The sequence below is a fragment of the Moschus berezovskii genome, chromosome 26 (genome assembly GCF_049115385.1).
Source record: "Moschus berezovskii isolate FMDL1 chromosome 26, NW_MosBer_1.0, whole genome shotgun sequence".
In the NCBI taxonomy this organism is placed as follows: domain Eukaryota; kingdom Metazoa; phylum Chordata; class Mammalia; order Artiodactyla; family Moschidae; genus Moschus; species Moschus berezovskii.
The window spans coordinates 7412801-7428246 of NC_142485.1; the positions used below are offsets into that span (position 1 = coordinate 7412801).

The window sequence follows — 15446 nt, forward strand, 5'->3', positions numbered from 1 at the left end:
GAACTACAGGGTGATCTGGCCACAAACAGAGCTTGGACCCTGCAGACAGCAGCTGAGGAGCTAACTGGATCACATAGTGAGAACCACCGGGTCAGCGTCCTGCTCGGGGCTCCAGGCGGCCGTCGTGGGACCGTGATGGGGAGACAGTGCCAGGTGCCCGCTCGGGAGGGTGTGGGGAGCAGAGGGGTGTGCTCCCACAGGGCCAGACACCCCTATATTCCTTTCCCATGCTTTCATCAAACATGCAATACCTCTTTCAGTGTATCCAGGTGCCAGGACCTGCGTCTGAGTGCTGGAAGCCCCACAGGGTGGTTGCTACTGAAGGAACAGTAAATGTTCCCTGGAGGGTGGCAGGGAAGGAAGAGTTACTGGTGGGAAAGGGTGTGGAGACACCGGGCTCGGGGCCGGGGCATGAACTCAGCAGGCAGCAGTTCACGGAGAAGGCCGGGCGGCATCGAAGACACCAGGGGGACACGGAAGAGACCAGGAGATCCCCGGGGGAGCCTCCCATCACCTCGAGCTGGTGAACAACTGAACCAAGCACCTCTCCTGGCTGGGACTCCAGGACCACCGCGCACAGGTGGTACACCTGCCAACCAGCCACTCTTTCCCCAGTTTACACAGCTGCCCCGGGCAGGTCTGGTGAAGGTCCACTATTGAGGGACTTCCAAAGCCCTGCATCTATAAGCAACTCAGATTATAAGGAGTATGCACGCATACTAAGTCACTTCAGGCGTGTCTGACTCTTTGTGACCCTATGGAGTGAGTATAGGCCACCAGGTTCCTCTGTCCATGGGATAATGTCCAAGATACTGTCCTCTACCCAAGAATACTGGGGTGGGTTGCCATGCTCTCCTCCAGGGGATCTTTCTAACCCATGTCTCTTTTGTCTCCTGCATGGCAAGCAGGCTGTTTTACCACTAGCGCCACCTGGGAAGCCCACAGTTCCTGGGAAACCGAAGGCTTTCCCAAGTTCCCGCTGTCCAAGTGCAGCCTGACTCCCCACCAACACCCTGTCTCTGCAGCAGGACGAACAGAGGCCAGACCCTCATCAAAACGCAGCTGGGCCTCCCTCATCACTTCATCCTGAGGTATGAACATCTTAACTGGATTATTTCTCATTACTTCTCTATTTTGTACAGTTTACTCTGGCTCTTTTCTACAATCATCTCAAGGTTTTAAAATCACGATGTTCCAATGACACTATTCTCTTCTACATCATCCAAGTCATTCTCAAAAACATTAAACATTGAAACACCTCAGATCAGAAGACTTCCATTGTGACCCTCAAAGTTGCCTTGGATCACTGAGGCCTCTTAGTCACTCAAGTCTCTACTCAGAAAAGCATTTGTGAAGAATTATTGTTTGGTTATTTTTGTATGATTATTATTGCTTTATTGTGGTTATTATTAACTTTGGTCAAGGTTGTTTTTATTTTTCATTACTGGTAACTCAGATACAATCCCTTTAACTCCTCACTCTCCACTGTTTGAGTAGAAAGCAGTTCATTAAAGCAAAATCACAGCCAACGTTTTGGTTTTCAGCCTTTTATCTCAAATAGTACAACAAAACTAAATATTAAAAATCAAAACAAAACCTCTATAGTAATTTGTTGAATGAAGACCAGTGAAGGGGTTTTCCTGAAGGTATGCAGATGGTGAGCACAGCTTATCTATTTTCATTTTTACGTCTACAGATTCTTCTCCATAGAAAACTAAAATAAAGGTTTGCTCTGCTGAAGGTAAGAACCGCTTACATGACTTCCCATCTCATACTGTTCCATTTCAACCAATCATGTCCCTGAAGTTCTTAGTTTTTTTCAAAGTTTAGTCTTGCCAGATGTAATAAAATATCTTATTGTACAGAAATTCAAAATCACTGCTTACAAGAGCAGAACTAAAGCAACGAGACTGACATGTGTCTCCAAACCTGAAACCAACCATACAGTCTGTCAGGGTACTATTCTCCAAGAGTTCTAGAAAGTATTCCCCTGAGATACTGTAAGTCAGAAAGTAAGATCATCCTTCAATTTCCTATTTTATTTAAATAATTATTTTGCATCATGGTGAAAATTACAATGCCCTTTTGATTATGGGTTAAATATTTGAGAAAGCTTAACACTTCGTCACAACTTCCAAAGGAAGAACAAATGATCCTATTCAGGTGAATTTTTAAAAAAAGAATTATGTAGTTCTTCTAACTACATCATTGGCATTTGCCATTCTGAGAAGAGATAAATTCTGAAGAAGCTGGCAGAGTTAAATGTCAATTACAGGCTTCACAAGTGAATAAAAGAATTTTCCAAGGCAGCCAAGTAATTATACTACCTTGAAAAAGTACTCATATCTTAAAATAATGATCTGTTATTAATGGAACTATTGGAAGTAAAATGAAATTCAGCACATTTCAAACATAGCCAGAATACTGAATAAACTCAGACCATACAACGATTCATTTCTTAAGTAATTCATGATTAACAGACTCACTTACCTGGAAGCATAAGAAAAGAAGGTTAGGATGAAACTACATCATTCTTCCACTGAGTAAAAATATCTTGACTTTCCTCCTTGAAATGGAAAGGAACCTAAAAAATAAAAATAGGAGTCACTTCTGGGAGTTTCCACATCTTAAATATAGATGATACTACAAAATTTTAAATCACTTAGGATCTAAAATACAATTTATCCAAAGTCCTGCCCCAAAAAGGAGGATGGTATTTTCCCCTTTCTATTTTAATAGGTAAAATGCAAACGCATTTGTTTAAAATAAAAAAAAAAGATCAAGGTTTAAAATAAATGCCGAGAGCCATGTAGATACGTGTGTAAAAGCAAAGCAGAGTCACAGTCTTGGAAAAGAACCCAGAAAAAGCAAACCTCGCAGGGAGGAAGGGTGCCCGCTGGCTCCCGAAGGCGCCGGGGACTGCGCTCTGCGTCCGCAGCAAAGCCGCGGTTCAGGTGGGGTCGGGTACCGCGCGCCGCGCCGCCACTTTTTTCTAATGGTCGGTCGCAGGGAAGGAAGAAACGTTACAAAACAGCAGACCCCCGGGGAGGCGCGCCCCGCCGCCCCCGGCACCGCCGCGGGACCCGCCTCCTCCCCGGACGCCCCCTGCGCCCGCTCCGTCCGGCCCTGCGCCCCCGGCCTCAGGGGTCCACCGAGCGCCCCCGTGTCCCCGGAGATCAACGCGGACGCAAAGAGGTACGAGCACGGCACCGGGGAGACACTCCGGGGAGGATTCGCCCCCGCGATTAAACAGATGCGAATAATTCCACCTTCAACAGTCGTGTCTCCCCGAGTTTGTGATTTCATCTGCTCTGTCTTTGTAATTCAGGTCATAGCGCGCGCACACACACACACACACACACGAAAATATGGTTCCCGTTTCACATGCAGGAATAATAAAAATCATCTTTTTTAAAAAAACAAGGTCCGGGGTGGTTGCAGGGGGTCAAAGACAAGATTGATCAGCCGCTCGGTCCGCGGGGTCGGCCTCCCGGGGCCAGAGCTGGGGGCTGTCACGTGCTGTTTCTCCCTGCGCCCAAGTTTGAAAGTTTTCTCTGCAGCACGGACGCTGTGTAAGTCCGGTGTGAGGAGTGTCGCCCTGGAAGGGGCCATCTGCATCCGCTTTCCTGTGGCTTAACTGTTGAAGCGGTGGGCCATCCCGGGCCATCCCCCCCTACCTCGGCCCGGCCAGTCCCCCCGCAGCGCTGCCTCTCCCGGCTTCTCTCCCAGCCCACTTCCGTCCCTGCCTGGCTAATTAATCCGTGTCTAAATGGAACTGCAGTTGGCAGCCCCGCAGCAATGCCAAAGTCGAATAATCACTTGGACCCGAATCCGAGTTGTTTTCTATCCTTGACAACAAATAAGGCCACTCTAGGGCCTGCGGGCCAGGAGTTGAAATGAGTTTATAATTTGGCTTCTAGTCTCCCATTCTCATTCTCAACCACTTAAACGTCCTTTTCTGCCTTTTCTGCATGCAGCAGGGGCAGCTTTGAGGCTGGATCACCAGCATGGTTTTCATGGATATCCCTAATGAATATTCTTTGCCATCTAAGAGGGAAAGTCCACATCATTCAAAACCACACTTGTTTTAACAATGAAACTAAATAGGCTGTCGGCTCATGCTACCACATGATCAAATTAATAATCTAATTTGTTCTTCTCACTGCAGCAACTGGAAGAGAAACGCTGGGTTTTTTCATCCATACACAGAGGCCCCATTCATCCGTCCAGCCCCTGAGTGCCTGTCCTGGCAACGCCAGACTACAGGTTAGGAGTTACAGGACAGTCCTGCTTCTCCTTGCCTCCTAGTAGAGCACACATGAACGCTCGGATCCTCGGCTCCGGGAAGCACATTGTCTCCTTGCAGTTCCAAACATCAGGTGCCCTAAGAAGGTATCATCTCTCGTTGGGAATAGAAAAGGAAAGACACAGGAAGGCAGAACCACTGCCAAGACTCCCGAGAGATCAAGATGAGAGCGGAGGTGCCATCGTGGAAAATCACCGGAGGTGAGCCACAGATAAACAGAGGACAGGGTGTGTGCAGCTGGACTTCTCCCGTTTGCAGGATGGGAAGGGTCGTCACCCACTCGCCTGCCACATACCTGCCTCACACTGCAAGAGCTGCTCCCAGGGTGAGCTCCTGCCATCCCCACAGCGATGCCATGGGAGTCTGCAATAACCTCCCCATTCTACAGACGGGGAAAATGAGGCTCAAAGGTGCTAAGAAGCCTCTTGGACAGATATATGGTAAAACCAGGATTTTTCTGACTTCAAAACCAAAGCTCTAAAAAGAAAAAGAAACGCAAGCCTCGACTTCCTCAAGGATGCAACATGGTGGTCCTCATGGGTGGTTCTCCAACAGATGGGTGGCTGCCACCAGTGGTAAACTGACAGACATGCGGCTGGCATCAGAAGACCCTCCCCAGACTCCTGAATCCCTCATTCTTCACAAGAAATCACAGTGACAAACCGCTCTTGGACAAGCCTTTCAGAGTATCGAAGAGAGAAACAATAAGAATGTGCTAAAAATAAAAGCTAAATTCAGGAAGCAACTGCAGCCACAGAGCAGAGACAAGCATCTTGCTTTGTCGAATTCAGAAAATAGTTCTCAAGGACATCCCTCGGGCTGAGTCTAGGTCTGAGGGCTCCTCTCCAGTCATCTGATGCCCTGGTGCTCTCCTCTGTTTGGCACAGAGAGAAAGGATTATGGCGGGGCTTCCGTGGCCTCTCAAGTTCCGATTTTGGTAAAAAGTGAGCAGGAGAAGGCAGGATGTGCATCAGAGTGGCTGGGAGAAGTTCCATGGGAAAACCACACACTCAGTTTTGGAAATGTCCCAGTTGGGATTCGAAAGGTTGGGAAGTCTGCCCCTGCTCCCTACAGTAACAGAGTTTGACATCCATCAGTTAGCAGCAGTCCATAAATAAGTCAGCTTTTAATCATGCCAAAGGAGATCGCCAAAAATCAACCATGGAAAAGAACAGTTGAAAACGAGGATACTGAGGTCAATACTATTTTAACAATCTGGGAAGCCATGCTGTTCAACGTACAATGAGCAAGTGAAAGTTCCGAGGACTTCCAAAGAACTTCAAAGACACGGCTGGTCCAATGGCCTGCCTGTAATCATCCAGGTACCTTGAGTTCCAAGGCTTCCTCACATTCATACACGTAAATCTAAATCTTTCATCCACCTAAACCACATCAGTATCAGACACACTGATTCCTGACATGTGAAAAATAAGACAAAACAAAAAAGCGTGGCTAACGTAACAAACCAAAGCACGATAGACTAGAAACATATCGGCCAACTCAAGCTGTCCTGTAGGATTTTTTTTGTGCACATGTGTGGATAATAATACACATGTTTTAAAATCTTGATGGGAGTGTTTTCATTTGTATTAATCAACGGAGTCCTCTGGGTAACTGCACTGGGAGACAGGGCAGACTTGGGGTCGGGAAGTATGCAGCCAACTTCTAAAATTATCCTTCTCAAGAATGTTTCAGAAAAGAAAGTGCCCTTGGATGCTACACGTTACAAATGGCATGTTACTATGTTCTTGACAAGATTCCTTCCACATTAAATAATTTGACTGCAAACAGTACATTTTAGGAAACACTTTAAAAGTCATGAGTTCTTCCCCCAAAAATGTTGTCTTCTGTTATTCTGTGAAACGAACAACAGTGTCTCTGCCTCCTGGTCTTGTGTGTGAAGATGCAGACCGAATAAGATGAGGCTGTGTTGCTGTTCAGACGCTCAGTCGTGTCTGACTCTTTGTGACCCCATGGACTGTAGCCCACCAGGTTCCTCTGTTCATGGGATTCTCCAGGAAGGATTCTGGAGTGGGTTGCCATTTTCTCCTCCAGGGGATCTTCCCAAGCCAGGAATCGAGCTCAGGCTTCCTGCATTGGCAGGCTGATTCTCTACTGCTGAGCCACCAGGGAGTGAGACGAGGCCCCTTTCTCATCCCTAATCCTGCCTGTGAAGCGGCCAGCCTCACCTTCCTCACTTCAATTCATCACTCTGATAAACGGTGATAAGCACAGATCAGTTCAGTTGAATCGCTCAGTCGTGTCTCTTTGCGACCCCATGGACTGCAGCACGCCAGGCTTCCCTGTCCATCACCAACTCCCGGAGCTTGCTCAAACTCATGTCCATTGAGTCAGTGAGGTCATCCATGTCATCCTCTGTCGTCCCCTTCTCCTCCCGCCTTCAGTCTTTCCCAGCATCAGGGTCTTTTCCAGTGAGTCAGTTCTTCACAGCAGGTGGCCAAAGTACTGGAATTTCAGCTTCAGCATCAGTCCTTCCAATGAATTTTCAGGACTGATTTCCTTTAGGATGGACTAGTTGGATCTCCTTGCAGTCCAAGGGACTCTCAAGACTCCTCTCCAACACCACAGTTCAAAAGCATCAATTCTTTGGCGCTCAGCTTTCTTTATAGTCCAACTCTCACATCCATACATGACTACTGGAAAAACCATAGCCTTCACTAGACGGACCTTTGTTGACAAAGTAATGTCTCTGCTTTTCAGCATGCTGTCTAGGTTGGTCATAATTTTTCTTCCAAGGAGCAAGCGTCTTTTAATTTCATGGCTGCAGTCAGCATCTGCAGTGATTTTGGAGCCCAAAAAAATAAGGTCTCTCACTGTTACCACTGTTTCCCCATCTATTTGCCATGAAGTGATGGGACCAGATGCCACGATCTTAGTTTTCTGAAAGTTGAGCTTTAAGCCAACTTTTTCACTCTCCTCTTTCACTTTCATCAAGAGGCTCTTTAGTTCTTCTTTGCTTTCTGCCATAAGGGTAGTGTCATCTGCATATCTGAGGTTATTGCTATTTCTCCCAGCAATCTTGATTCCAGCTTGTGCTTCATCCAGCCCAGCATTTCTCATGATGTCCTCTGCATATAGGTTAAATAAGCAGGGTGACAATATACAGCCTTTCCCTATTTGGAACCAGTCTGTTGTTCCATGCCCAGTTCTAACTATTGCTTCCTGACCTTCATACAAATTTCTCAAGAGGCAGGTCAGGTGGTCAGGTATTCCCATCTCTAAGAATTTTCCAGTTTGCTGTGGTCCACACAGTCAAAGGCTTTAAAGCAGAAGCCGTCAATAAAGCAGAAGTAGATGCTTTCCTGGAACTCTCTTGCTATTTCGATGATCCAACAGATGTTGGCAATTTGATCTCTGGTTCCTCTGCCTTTTCTAAATCCAGCTTGAACATCTGGAAGTTCATAGTTCACATACTGTTGAAGCCTGACTTGGAGAATTTTGAGCATTACTTACTATGCTATGAACAGAACTGCCAAGATGATGAGCAAGATTATGTTGCTAAACTATTTGAAGTCTCTTTTAAAATGTATGGGTCTAATGGCGTGCTGTAATTCATGGGGTCGCGGAGAGTCGGACACGACTGAGCGACTGAACTGAACTGAACTGAATGGTATCAAGTATAAGTGTATTTCCTTAAATTCCAAGCATTTACTAAGTGCCTCCCACCTTAGGCTGTGGGGTCCCTGTGAGGGTGAGGGCTCTGTGTGAGCCATCTCCTATACTGTCAGCATGAAAACTGCTAGTACAAGGGAGAATGAAATGATTCATATGCTAAACAGAGTCACAGATAATATGCTATTACAGCATCGGAAAAGACAGGCTAGAAGTGGAGGGAATCAGAGTTACCGCCAATCTCTAGAAAAGAGACTAAAGTGCTGTTTGCCATTGATGGTGAGACCAATCACACATCTTTTTCCTTCGTCAGTTGGGATACAGACAGACAGCTGATGTGCGAGCTAAGTTACTTCAGTCGTGTCTGATTCTTTGCGACCCCACGGACTGCAGCCAACCAGGCTCCTCTGTCCGTGGGATTCTCCAGAAAAGAATATTGGGGTGGGCTGCCATGCCCTCCTCCAGAGTATCTTCCTGACCCAGGGTCAGAACATGAGACGGCTGATGCTCCTTTATAAAAGAGAGCTCTTTCTCAGCAGAGTCTGCAGGTACACGCCCTCTCTGAAACCCCTCTGGGCCAGCCCTGCCCTTCTGAGCTGCTGCAGCTACCAGGCATGTGCTGACATCACAGGTGCCAGTGAGGGAGACCTGTATCACTCAACCCTGGGCAGAGTGAGAGATTCAGTTTTCATCTGTTATGGACTGTGTTGAAATTCTAATCCCAATAATTGGTATTTGGAGATGGGGTAATTAGGTCATGAGGGTGCTACTCTCTTGAGTGGGATTAGTGCCCTGTGAGATATAACAAGAAAGCTAGCTTGCTTTCTTTTCCCCCCACTTTGTGAGGCCACAGTGAGAAGTTAGCAGTCCACAGCCCAGAAAAAGGCCCTCATCAGAACCAGACCATGCTCACCCTGTGATCTTGGACTTCCAGCCTCCAGAACTGTGAAGAACAAATGACTGCTATTGATGGGCCTCCCAGTGTGTGTTTGGGTGTTTTGTTATAGCAGCCAGGACTAAGTTATCTTAAACGTGTTACTGTGAGACCTTAGGCAAGTCCATAATGTCTTAGTCTGTATTTCCAGGTCTGGTTGGATCAGGCCAGTAGTTCTCAGTGAAGGAGGGTGGTCTTTATCGGCTGCCTCCCTTCCCCCTGGATTCCATTGGTGGGGGAGATACATTCATCACAGAGAGAAAGAAACAGCACAGATGAAGGAAGATGAGCAGGACAGCACCTGGACTTGGATGTGAAGATGAGGGAAGGAGCTTTAAAAAGCAGAAGCTCTTGCAAGACTTAAAGTTACAGCCTCCTGAGTATAACGATTTTACCAGACTAGTTGATAATGGGTAATGTGACCATCAAAAGCATGGGTTTGTCCATTAACCAAGTGTCACACCTCACAGAACTGATACAGCCAGAAGCACAGCTCTCCATTTAGCAGAATAAACTCACCCCCAATGAAGACACGATGCTCAGGAAGAAGAGTGCTCAGATGCAGTGCCCCTGGGAACACGGACGCCTCCACAGGGCAGCTCAGAGAGAGCAAATCCCACCTTCCAGCACCGAACACGCCAACACACCAGCCCCAACACAACAGGGACAGCACACTGAGAGGGCACACGTAGAAAATGCATGCATGGCTCAGAAATCCCTGGTCTAGCCCCAGTTCTGCCGTCAAGTTACTGTGTGACCTTGGGCTGGTCACCAACAAAATGAAAGTTTGGATCAGATCATCTCTAAGGTACCTTCCAGCACAGAATGCAACTGAATTACTTCTTATTGTGTTCCGTAAAAGTCTATCTTGCTCCTAGAATCCTTGCAGCATCGTTAAGGTCAGTATATACATCTCCATTTATGGGCTCAGTTTTTTAAATTACTGCAGTCCCAGGTTTCCCAGGACAACCACCCAGAACACAAGGCTGAGGTGCAGAATGGGTGAAGTTTGTTTTTTCTGGCTTCTTTACAATTCCCTCCGGCTAAATTCTACCCATGCTGCTGCCAAGTCTCTAGCATTTCTGGCACTGAGGGTTGATCTATAGTATTCACAGGGCTCATGACACAGTGACAGATGAAGAAATTAAATCTTTCACCAAACTTGAACAGATATTCTGAATGGTCATTTTTATCTTGCCCCTTCCCAGATGCAGAAATGTCAACAGTTGAAAGATACTATGGTGTTGGTAAAGAACATTAGAAAAATGGACTTGCCTCCCAAATGATCTCTTATTAGCTTGTAAATATATTATTTTTGCTGTAGCCATTTTTTTTTTTTAGTTTACTTCATGTTATGCTCCAGCTGCAAGGAAATTGAGAACATACTGTCCACATTTTAAAAAAAAAAAGACTTAAACATCAACAGAAGAAATATTTTACCATGAAAATGAAAACTATGTGTAAATATTTATAGAACTGAATTTATTCAATCAATTTATTGGGTCAGGCCAATGGAAGGATGCTTTTTTTTGTACCTGAGAGTCAACAAGACAGGAGGAATTTGTAATCTCAATGTTCAAATAAATAACAATACTGTTTATAGACACCAATTTTTTAAAATATGCACACAGGGTACAATGGGTGTTGCTCTCAAGAAATCTACAATTTCTGCATACTACTTACTACACATACCAAATAACAACAGATTAAAAAGCAAGAATGAGAAACACAGATATTTAACCAACAAATATTTTTAAAATCATTAAAATATGTTTTCATTCCATGCCATGTCCAGTTAAGCAAGACAGGGGTAAAGAGCAATCAGCAGTAAAAAGAAATGAACTATTGTCCACGTATGAGTCAGAATGATAATCATGCTGAGGGAAAGAAGCCAAACAAATAGAAAATATACTGTATGATTCCATAATATAAAATTCGAGCAGGTCAGAGTTTGCCTGCAGGTGGGCATAGAGGGTCGCTAGGGGAAGCAGGATGGTGGGATTACTAAGGGGCAGATGAAAACTCTCCTGGTGATGTATATATGATCACTATCTTGACGGGGGGGATGGTTTCATGTGTATATTAAAACTAATAGCATTGAAACATGTATATTAGCATATGTGAAATAGATCGCCAGTCCAGGTTCGATGCATGAGACAGGGTGCTCAGGGCTGGTGCACTGCGGTGACCCTGAGGGATCCAGGGAGGGAGGTGGGAGGGGGGTTCAGGATGGGGGACACATGTACACCCATGGCTGATTCGTGTCAATGGATGGCAAAACCCACTACAATATTGTAATTAGCCTCCAATTAAAATAAATAAATAAATTTTTTAAAAAACTAATCAAGCTGTATACTTAATTTTTTAATATTATCTCTGAAGTTGGAATGCCTCTTTTTTAAAATATTTATTTATTTGGCTGCACCAGGTCTTCGTTGCTGCACATGGGACCTTTGAGCTTCGATCTCCGTTGCAGCGTGTGAGATCTTTTAGTCATCAATGAGAACTCTTAGTTGCAGAATATGAGATCTGGTTCTCCAACCAGGGATGGAAGCTGGGTCCCCAGCGCTGGGGCTACTGAACCACCAGGGAAGCCCATGTATACTTTAAATATGTGAGTTTATTGCAGAGCAATTACTGAATAGACAAAAATAGGGAAAAGTTTTTTAAAGACTGAATAGTTATATTTTGAGGCAATTAAGATTGTTGTTGGATGAAAAGCTATAGAAAACAACATGCTACACTATAACCCATAAAAGCCTCCAAAAGAAAGATTTCCAATTGCTATTTATATATATAAACCTATAATTATAGTTTTTTATTTCCTTAGTATTTTTGACAGAAATAGTTCTAACTACCCTTAGAGTTACGGTAACAATCGCTAACATTTACTGAGCACTTACCACCAGGGCTTCCCAGGTAGCACAAAAGGGAAAGAACCCGCCTCCAATGCAGGATCACCGGTGTGATCCCTGGGTCAGGAAGGTGCCCTGGAGTAGGAAGTGGCAGCGCACTCCAGAATTTCTTGCCTGGAAAATTCCATGGACAGATAAGTCTGGCGGGCTACAGTCCCTGGGGTTGCAAAGAGCTGGACACAACTGAACACACATACACTACAGCCCAGGCCCCAGTCTAACGGACTGAGTCATTTGCTCCTCACCTAAGGAACCTAAGACATAGGCACCGCCTATCATGATGAGGATGTCAAAGCGCAGAGAAGTATCTTGCTTCACATCCTTCACCAGCCCAGAGGTAGAGCTAGGTATAAACCCAGGTTGACCTTCTGAAACTAAATCTCTCCCTTGGCTAGACACACAGGATCCTAGACCAATGCTGTGGGTCACGATTTGCTGACTCACACCTCTGATGTGAGTAAAGAAGGCTTAAAGAAACTCTGTACGTGAAACAGCTACATTTCTAAGTCTGAAGGCTATTCAGAAAAGTCAGTAATGAAGCAGTGGTGGGAGGAAGGGGAACTTCAGTGGGGAGCAAGGGAAATCATGCCCAGAAATCAACAGATTTGGGTTTGGCCATGTCCTCAATGATGATTATACACTTGGGCAAGCCATTTCTCTTCCTGGAGTCTATTTCCTCTTCAGTAAAATCAAGGGTTTGGACTAATTGATTCCTAAGACTCCTTCCAGCTTGGTGATTCTGCCAGTTCTCTTTGGGGTAATACCCCTTGCATTTTGTAACGTGAGTAAAAAATTTTCCATGACATGAACCCATTTCCAATACAAAGCTTCTTCCATCCCTTAAGATACCTGGATCTCTCCCACACCTCGCAAATTCCTTCATTATTCCCCAAAGGTATTCTGTTCCCAAGGGACCACCCTAAGGGAAAGCCCAAGGAGAAGGAGAAGGGTCCCCCAATCAGAGTCCCCCATGTTCTCCTATACACACTAACAATCTTCTTCACTTTGAAAACTCTACAACGTTGATTTGGGAGGTGTGGCTGAGACGCTAGGGTAGGAAAATCCTGAGCTCATCTATTCCCGCAGACACACCAAAATGACAGCTATTTACAGAGCAACTATCTATGAGAATGAACTAAAGAACAACAGGAAAGATTTCCCACAACTAAATATACATCGAAAGAACCTCAAGGAGATAGGTCAGAGGTTGGAGACATGGTATAGTCAAGACCTGTACACCTGGTGGAAAACCACAATTGCAGAGGCTCTCCCCCAAAATTGAGGGCTCCAAGCCTCACATTGCATTCCTCATGCCAGTGGTCCTGCAGTGGGAAGACAAGCCCCCCAGAATGTCTGGCTCTGGAGGCCAGGGGAGCGCATGTGGGAGAACCTGGCAGCCAACCGAGGACAGCCCTGACCACCAGCCACACCCCAAGAAGTCAGCCTCATCCCAGCAGAAGAGCCCCCAGCGCGAGCACAGCGGCACTCCAGGGCATGCTGCCCTGAGGGGTGTGCCCTGCTGGCCTCCCCGAACATTTCCTGTATAAAAGAATAGATATACGCGAATTTGTAACTGAATCACTGTACGATACACCTCAAAATAACACAACATTGTAAATCAACTGTCAGTTCAGTTCAGTTCAGTTCAGTCGCTCAGTTGTGTCCGACTCTTTGAGACCCCATGAATCACAGCACGCCAGGCCTCCCTGTCCATCACCAAATCCCAGAGTTCACTCAAACTCATGTCCATCAAGTCGGTGATGCCATCCAGCCATCTCATTCTCTGTCGTCCCCTTCTCCTCCTGCCCCCAATCCCTCCCAGCATCAGAGTCTTTTCCAGTGAGTCAGCTCGTTGCATGAGGTGGCCAAAGTATTGGAGTTTCAGCTTTAGCATCAGTCCTTCCAATGAACACCCAGGATTGATCTCCTTTAGAATGGACTGGTTGGATCTCCTTGCAGTCCAAGGGACTCTCAAGAGTCTTCTCCAACACCACAGTTCAAAAGCATCACTTCTTCGGTGCTCAGCTTTCTTCCCAGTCCAACTCTCACATCCATACATGACCACTGGAGAAACCATAGCCTTGACTAGACGGACCTTTGTTGGCAAAGTAATGTCTCTGCTTTTGAATATACTATCTAGGTTGGTCATAACTTTCCTTCCAAGGAGTAAGCGTCTTTTAATTTCATGGCTGCAATCAGCATCCGCAGTGATTTTGGAGCCCCAAAAAATAAAGTCTGACACTGATTCCACTGTTATCCCATCTATTTCTCATGAAGTGATGGAACCAACTGTACTTTAATGAAAAAAAAATTTTTTTTAATCTACATAAATGTGAGGACAGTTTAAAAGACCTCTGAGGCAACTCAAGCACATTAATGATCACATTTTAGGGGTCCCAGAAGGAGAAGAGAGAGAAAGGGACAGAGAATTTATTGGAAGAAATAATAGCTGAAAAATTCACCAACCTGGGAAAAGAAATAGACATCCAAGTCCAGGAAGGAAGCACTGAGAGCCCCAAACAAGATGAACCCAAAGAGGTCCACACAAAGACATCCTGTAATTAATCCAACAAGAATTAAAGAGGAAATGCCAAAAGCAGTAAGAGAAAAGCAACTTGTATATAGAAAGGAACTCCCCTAAGACTATCATCTGACTTTCCAGCAGAAATTTTTCAGCTCAGAGGGAGTGACACAATATATTCAAAACATAAGAAGAAAAAAGAATACTATACCTGATAAGGGGCTTCCCAGGTGGTGCTATGGTAATGAACCCACCTGCCAATGCAGCAGACATGGCTTAGATCCCTGGGTAGGGAAGATCCCCTGGAGGAGGGCATGGCAACCCACTTCCGTATTCTTGCCTGGAGAATCCATGGACAGAAGAGCCTGGTGGGCTACAGTCTACAGGGTCACACAGAATTGGACATGACTGAAGCAATGTAGCAGGCATACCTGGCAAGCCTATCAGTCAAGTGTGAGAAAGGAATAAAGTTTTATGGACAAACACAAAGTGAAGAGTTCAACACCAGTAAATTGGCTTTGCAGGAAATGCTAAACTTCTCGAAGCAGAAAAGATCAAAATTAGACAAATGAAAATGAAGACACAATGATCCAAAATCAGTGAATATAGCAAAAGCAGTTCTGAAAGGTAAGTTGATAGTGATAAAACTTACCTTAGGGAACAGGGAAAAAAATCCCAATAAACAACCTAAACCTACACCTAGAGAAACTAGAAAAAGAAGAAAAAACAAAACTTAAAGTTAGTAGAAGGAGAGAGAGAAAAAAAAAAAAGATCAGAGCAGAAATAAATGAAATAGAGACTAAAAAACAAAAACAATAGAAAAGATCCATGAAAGTAAGAGCTGATTCTCTGAAAATATAAACAGATTGATAAGCCTTTAGCCAGATTCATCAAGAAAAAAAAAAGGGGAGAGGGCCCAAATCAATAAAAACAGAAATGAAAAAGAAGTTACAGCCAACACCACAGATATACAAAGAATCATAAGAGACTACTGCAAACAACTATACACCAATAAAATGGACAACCTAGAAGAAACGGACAAAATCTCCCGAGACTGAACCAGGAAGAAATAGAAAATATGAACAGATCAACTGCTAGCAAGAAAATTAAATTGGTAATTTTAATAACTCCCAATAA

The 15446-nt window shown here is 45.0% G+C and overlaps 1 protein-coding gene across 16 annotated transcripts in view; it reads right to left on the reverse strand.

Moving 5' to 3' along the window:
- CSGALNACT1 (chondroitin sulfate N-acetylgalactosaminyltransferase 1) overlaps nucleotides 1-15446 on the reverse strand; it is a 342047-nt gene that overhangs the window by 171810 nt on the left and 154791 nt on the right. For 14 of the 16 annotated variants that reach the window (XR_016036499.1, XM_055416694.2, XM_055416690.2 and 11 more), the window contains one exon: nucleotides 2491-2584. The gene's annotated coding sequence lies outside the window, so the exon portion shown is untranslated. Of the gene's footprint in view, nucleotides 1-2490; nucleotides 2585-2873; nucleotides 3179-3269; nucleotides 3630-15446 lie in introns of those variants that run through there. The other 2 variants (XM_055416689.2, XM_055416691.2) reach the window with 2 other exon arrangements.